Here is a 7,885-nt window from a genome sequence, read left to right on the forward strand (position 1 = left end):
CCTCCCTCTTCCAGGTAGTTGGACAATTATTTTCCAACACACTGACAAACCAATCTAGTTCGTCAAGCTGCCAAGCACTCAGGATTTCACAAAAGACCAAAGGAGCCAATAGTCTATTTCATGTGTAACTCTAATTGGAAGAACCCAGGAAAGCATGATTAAACCTTCAAAAAATACAGAGACCAAAATGCTTTTCATGGTTTTATTTGCTTCTTGGGTCCTCCCATCGTTCTACAAACATTTATTGTGTACCCTCTATGTACAAGGCACTATATTTAGCCCTGGATATGCGAAACTGAAGAAGACACAACTCCTACCCTCCAGGAATTACCAGACTTTCAAAGAAGCCCAACACTTAAGTGCAGTTCCATGTTGCTTTTTTTTTTTTAACATTTTATTTTATTCTTTTGAGAGACTGAGAGACACAGAGCATGAGCAGGGGAGGGGCAGAGACAGAGGGAGACACAGAATCCAAAGCACGTTCCAGGCTCTGAGCTGTCAGCACAGAGCCCAATGTGGGGCTCAAACTCACGAACTGTGAGATCATGACCTGAGCTGAAGTCCAACGGTTAACCGACTGAGCCACCCAGGCACCCCTCCATGTTGCTTTTAAAAAGGTACTTTTCAGGGGCGCCTGGGTGGTGCAGTCGGTTAAGCATCCGACTTCAGCCAGGTCACGATCTCGCGGTCCGTGAGTTCGAGCCCCGCGTCAGGCTCTGGGCTGATGGCTCAGAGCCTGGAGCCTGTTTCCGATTCTGTGTCTCCCTCTCTCTCTGCCCCTCCCCCATTCATGCTCTGTCTCTCTCTGTCCCAAAAATAAAAAAAAAAAACGTTGAAAAGAAAAAATAAATAAATAAAAATTAAAAGGTACTTTTCAAGAACCTGTGGCAACATAGTGTGGAATAGAAAGGATTTCTTTCATTCATTTATTCAATAATGACTTCAGAAAGGAGCTAATATGTGAGCTGTATCTGAAGAATAAGCAGGATTTTTCCAAGTAAGGAAGGTGAAGAAGGCCACTCCTGGCATGAGAGTTTTAATGTGTTTAGGAAACTGATGGTGGTTCCATGTAACTGGGGAGTGGGTTGCTTGGGAAGATTGATAGGAGACTGTTGTCTGTTGCTGAGCAAGAAATTATCCCCAAAACTTAGAGGCTTAAAACAATTATTTTTACTATACCTGACAATTTTGTGGTTCAGGAATTTGGGCAGAACTCAGCTGGGAGATTCTTATGCTCCAAATGACATCAGTTAGGGTCACTCACTGATATTGGTCTTTTATACTAGCCCAAATGGCTCCACTCAGATATTAGTATGCAAGGTGGATAGAAAAGGTAGGCACCACTGAAATCAACAACAGAACATCTATGCCCTTTCAGGGTAGCTGGACTTCTTACACAGCATCTCAGAGCGCTCTGAAAAAGGAATAATAAAATATCCTAAGTGGCAGAAAATGGAAACTGACATCTTCTTAATGCATGGACCAGAAATAGGCAAAGGGTCACCTCCAACATGTGACCATGGTAAAAATAGTCACAAAGCCCACTCAGAAACGAAAGGAGGGCATACAGACCCCACCTTTCCATGGGATGAGTGTCAAGGAATTTTCCACCACCTTTAATTTGCTACAGAGATGACTTTGGAGAAGAACTCCAGGACCAATTTGAGAACCATACTAAGGGGTTTATATTTTATCCTGTTTGCAATAAACAAACAGAGAGATTTTTTTTCCTAGGCAGAAAAATAAGTTTCCTAGAATTTTTAGAGGGCAATCATTCCCAAGTCATGGTAGATGAGTCTGTTGACCAAAAGACCGCTGAAGAAGCTACTGCAAGAATCCAGCTGGACTCTTTCTTCCTAATTCTCAAGTTAACCCTGAGGCCTATTAACACAGGAGGAAGAAGGACTGGCTTTGAGCAAAGCAACCAGCTGTGAGCAACACAATCCATGAACAAGATTTAGTGATCACTTGGAATGGAAGGAGAAAAGAGGAGCAAAGGAGGAATCACAGATACCTCTAAGGTTTATAGCCTGGGAGACTAAATAAATGATGATTCCATTAATAGAGATGCGCATCTACTGGTAGTTTATTATTTTGAAGGCTGACTACTCTTGGTGGGTTTGTTGCTCCTATAATGACACTCCACTCTTATGAATGCCTATCTCTTATTCCTCCCTACCATCATTCGTTCACTTCCCCATCCCTTTCCTTCCTTGTGTGTAAGGAAAAACTCACATATATATATATATACATGTATATATATATATATATATATATATATATATATATGTGATATTCTCTGTGCTACCAGCAGGTCAGCATAGTCCCTTATGCATTCTCTCCAAACCTGTCCATCCCTCATTTCACAGAGAGTTTAAAAGCCTTCCTGCATAAAAATCAGCCAGAGGACTAATGAAAAATTCCAGTTTCTGTTGGCTACTCCTGTGGATTCTGACTCAGTGGACCACAGAGGCCACCAGGCTTAGGAACCGCCATGGCAAATGACTGATTACACTGGAGAGCAACAGTGGGTAACAGGAACACACCCAAGGTGCTGATAGAAATGGAGCCCAGCCCTGTTGGAATGCTTCTTAAACACCCTCTAGTAACACAGAGCATTTGGAAACGCAGAGCTTGGTGTTTGATGAGAAACAGGACCTTGTTGTGCTGGTTTCTTTCTAGTCTTTAAATGTGATCTTTTATCAGAGGCACATATGTTTTCTATACCTTCACATGTGGCTGCAGTTAGGCAGGAAACAAATTCCCTACTAGTTGAAAGGTTTGGCCTCTCTTTCACGCCCACCAAGCATCATTTCTATCCTCTGCTAGGGAGACCCCAGGGAAATAATTAATCAGCTTGCCTGCCTGCAACACTTCCAGGATTTGGGTCATAAGAAGTACACTGGTCCCAACAGATGGCAGAGAAACAGCCTGGACATCACCATTCTCCTCCAGCTGCCACCACCTCTGTGGTCAACAGTGCCCAGCTGCTTCCATAAACCTCCTCCCCATATGGCTCTGTGGCTCCAAGGAGGAACTCCCTCCCCCACATATCCCCAGGTCTTCTCTCTGGTCCTGCTGGATAATTCGTGTTTCAGCTCAAGACCCAGCGAAGCAAGTATGATGGGCAATTTCATTTAAACATCCTTAGCCTTCGGGAGTAGGCACAGATTTGCCTCCCGAGTGGCCAGGCCCCATTAGCTGCATACGTTTGAGCTAAACGAATGGCACCTGGAAGCTTCACAGGCATGGTCGAAGCCCAGACCCTACTGGAAATCAAAGGAGGCCCCAGACAGTGCCATAATTTTAAGATCCCAGTATATTAAAAAGTGATGAATTGCCAAAGCAAGGTGGCACATCGACAGTTACCTGAGGATGCATTCTTCTTTCACCCTTGTCAGTGTGACTGCTCACATCAGCTCACCTGCAAGGATGATCATAAGTCCAAAGTGAGGCTCTTCATCACATAAATGCAACCAGTTCTCTGGCCTAGCCCCCTCTTGTCTCCCACTAAACTAGACCCTGCCTAGAAGCTCCAACATAACCCTGTACCCAGGAAATTGGTGGTTCAGGAACAAGAGAGAGTACTTGGGTGGAAGACCTTATGTTTGATTTGACATTCAGTCGGAAACTCAAAGACTACCCTAAAGAGGGCTGCGTCCCGTTCTTTTTTTTTTTAAGAGGAGTCTAAGACATATTTTTAATTACAAGAAATTGTGAAATGTCCTGTGGTAAGTATCTCTTGTGCTTGGTGTTCTGTGGGCAGTTCGAAAGCCCGGGGGACTGCCTTGCTGGGCAGGACTTACCATTGATGTCCATGCCCTTGACTCTGTACACTCAACACCTTTTCCCTTACTACTGGAAGCCCTGTGTGCCCAATTGGTTAGGATAATGACTGTTATTCCCATTGTAGAGATCCTCAAGCTCAGACAGTTTGCATAACTCAGCAATGCCACAGTGCTTGCAAAACCTGAACCAGAATTCGAACCCAGGCCTGCCTGACCACCAGCCTGAACACCACCCTTAACTGCCTGACCTATGATAAGGACTCCTAACTGGCCTGCTTGTCTTCGGTCTTGCCTCATAAATCCACCGCAATATGGAGAAATAAATGTCCAACGTGATGTATTTATTGTTCAAAGTCACACGGCTAATTAATAACACATGTATGACTTGAATTTCCTTCAAATGTTCCTGCCATTGTCCTCTGTATTTGATCAGTGTGGTAAGTGATACTGAATAAATTAAGATCCTCAAAAAGACTTGCCTTGGCTTTGTGTGCAATGATAAGTTAACTGCTTAGTGACTGATTATGAAGGTTTACCATCTTATTAGCATCAACGTTATGGATCCACAGAATGTACTCGGGCAGAGGACAAACTGCTGTTTGACATGATAAGGCAACAACATCCCTCTTTAAGATTTTTTTTCAAGTTTATTTATTTATTTTGAGGGAGAGAGAGAGTGCACACACAGCAGGGAAGGGGCAAAGAGAGAATCTCAAGCAGGCCCTGCACTGACAGTGCAGAGCCCAATGCAGCATACTGTGAGATTGTGACCTGAGCTGAAATCAAGATTCGGATGCTTAGCTGACTAAGCCACCCAGGCATCCAACAACGTCCCTCTTTAAATCCTTGTGGTTGTCGACATAGATGTCAAAGGTGGTGAGGGTGGGCCCAGAGGGGAGGACTGGGGCACAAGCAACCCAGGTCTCTTGAATATGTGGCATCCGTGTCCATAATATGGTGCTCATGATTTTTCTTTTTGTTTTTTCTGTAGAAGACAATTTACAACTTTATGTTGTCACAGAACAGTAGAAGCAACGGCTGAATTTCCCCCAATCTGCATGACTAGGTCTGCCATGTGCTTTGGACAGTTCTGTCACATTTCCAACAGTCACAAAAGCTTTTCTGGTAGGAAAGTGAGTCCCTTCTCCTCCCCGCTCCACCCCCACAGCCCCACTGTCACTAGGCTCGTGGCCACGGACTACCTTGACAAGATCTGGAAGGAAATCAAAGGAAAGGAACCCCCCGCTGCTCCTGGCCCCCAGTGCTTGACAGCACATGTCCTTCCAGCTTGCAGGCTGGCACTGGTAATCACAGGAATGCTTCTGCTTTGACGACCCCTGACTTCTGCAGGAATCTCCTCTGAAATTTGTCCAGGAAAGGGAGCCGGAACCATGGGCTTAACTTCTATCCCTCCCGTACAGATTTCATTTAAAAACCCACTTGAAAAAGCCTCGTCTCCTTCTGATGAATCCTCATACAAAGGCAGCAATTGAACCTCATGCATGGAAATCAAAGCCTGGATTACTGAATATCAAAGCTCACTGCAAGGCATTCACTGGCCCTCCAGCCTGCCCCTCACCTCATCCCCAGCACTGCCTCTCATCTGGCAGCTGCCACCTGGACTCCCGGACTGGTTTCCCACTCATAATGAAATTCAGAATGAATCTGGCTCATGAGGGACCCTCAGTAACATTTTATTCAACAACTGTTTACTGAGCACCTACTAGGTACTGGGCATTCTGCTTATCTCTGAGGATTTAAACATTAGTAAGACCCTGTCCACCCCTGCTGATAGTCTAGACAATAAGAGACAGGTACATGAAAAATTACAATGTTGTGCACCGTCACCATGCAACTTAATAAGAGATATATCAAATCTGACATGGTATTTGCTTTTCCGAAGTCATTAACTGTATGTGTGACCTAAGGGCTTGGGCTTTCAAATTTTAAAAAGAAGCATTGGCGTCTCTGCTCTGCTACCCATTAGTGATACAATATGAGGAAAATTGCTTAGTGTCTCCAGGCCTCCACTTCCTCATCTCTAAAATGGACATCAGAATGACACTAAGTGAAGAGTCCATGTAAAACTCAAATGAGGTCACATCTGTGAATGCCCTTTGTAAATCCTAAAGGATAATATAATTGCATACATCAGACTGGACGTGCCTCAAGGTCAAGGACTGAACCCTTATTCGCCACCGCAGTCCCAACACCCAGCACTATCTGGGTGGTGTCTCTGGTCTACCGTCTGGCCCATGCTGCAGATTTGGGACTCACTGGCCTCCATAATCACATGAGCAAATTCCTTATGATAAATCTCCTTATATATGTATGCTATTTTGTCTCTCGAGAGAACCCTAACAACTGGCCTTGGAGACAGAGTGGTTATCACTGAAACGTGCTTTGTGCGGCACCACAGGAGAAAAACGAGCTGAGCTTGCTGAGTGTCCACACCAGCAGAACACCAGAAACGTGCAGAAGAGGGTGTGGCAGTCCATTTCCCACAGCAAGCAAAAAGACAGAGTTGTGTGTGTGTAGCAGGGGTTCTAGACTGAGCCTATGCTCTTCTCTTCTTATAGGTCTGCATACACCTGGAGGATGGGGCTGGGGGAAGGCAGCTCTGAGTCAATTTTGTGAGGGGCAGAGAAACTCCCCGGAAAGAGATTCACCATCTCTAGCAAGACAGGCACACAACTTGGGTCCAACATGCAGCTGCCCTACACTGAGACAGAACTGAAGGGGAGTGACCCAAGAGTGGAGAAGGGGGAGTCTCCCCACTAGGCTGGGGGCTCAGCAAGGCTTCTGCACCCCAGCTATAGCCCTGCAGGCTCAGCAGGCTGAGCAGCGTTGGCCCAGCAGTGGCTTTGATGGTAAAGCCATCAAACTTAGCCTCAGAGGTCTAGGCTGAGGGTATCACCTCAGGAATGCAAAGCCTAAACCAAGATTCCCAGAGACATGCAATTCTCAGGGGGCCTGGAGGCTCCACTTAACCAAGCAAGTCTGAGCCAGAAAAAAGGACTGTCCCTGCCATTATTGTGCCTTGGTTTTATACCCTCATTGCGGGGGTAGCCCAAGACACCCAAATTGAAGCTATTTACTCCTAGATGTATTAAGAGGGCATTCCTGGGGAAAATTTTGTTGTCTTGTGAATTCCATACCTGGGAAGTAAAGGGAAGCAAAAGAACCCCCAACATCCCCATGTTGCCTTTCCAGGCAATGTAACAGGTGAGACCAAATACCAAGAGCCCAGTGCAGTGGCAGAGGAGGGCCACAGAGGAACTCTGAGGCAGAAAAGACAAGGCAGGACTGGGAGGTAGCCACACAGAAGGCAGCCCAGAGACAAGAGTGGGGTCCCACAGGAAGAGGACCTGGAACCGACAAAGAAGAGAAAGGCAAGGGCCTGGATGCACTTGCTTTTCCAAAAGTGCTCTGAAAAAATTCAACTTTGTATCTCTACAAGGGAGAAGACGGCCCATGGGGTTCACAGATACCAGCAGCACAGAGCACGGGGTCTCTTCACCTGCCCGCCTGCGGGAGGAAGCCAGGCATTGCTCTGCTGGCTCACGATTGGGCTCTTGTCACCTGGCTCTGGCTGGAAGCAGAGATCTGAAGGAGCTCGTGCTCTGGGCATATTCCCTTTGAGCTCTCATCCCACTGTCCAGCGTCAGACATCTGAGCCTTCAGAAGAAGACAGACTGCCAGGAGGAGTTGGCCGGAATGCTTTAATAGCACAGGAAGCCACAAAGCCCAGCTATCAGCCAAGCACCCAGTTAGTGCTGATTCTTGCCTGAAGTATGTTCAAACAGCTCCCTTTCATTCTTGATATAGAAAGGAGAACTTCTTTCCCCCATTAATTTCTCTGCCTTGTAAAAAATAGGAAGTCTTTCTTTTCTCAACAAAATGGAAACTTTCTTCAGACATTTGCGCAATAATGGAACCCAGCTCAGACAAGGCTCACGGTGGGCCTGTGATTAGAAGCCAGGTACTCACAAAGGAGTCTGCTCTGCTCACTGCAGAATAGTTGCCCCTGAAATATTTTCCTTTCCTTCCAGAACAAAACCCTCTTCCTCTGAAAGAGGAAAAGCCATGGAGTCCAA

Source organism: Prionailurus bengalensis, chromosome F2, assembly GCF_016509475.1.
Source record: "Prionailurus bengalensis isolate Pbe53 chromosome F2, Fcat_Pben_1.1_paternal_pri, whole genome shotgun sequence".
NCBI lineage: Eukaryota > Metazoa > Chordata > Mammalia > Carnivora > Felidae > Prionailurus > Prionailurus bengalensis.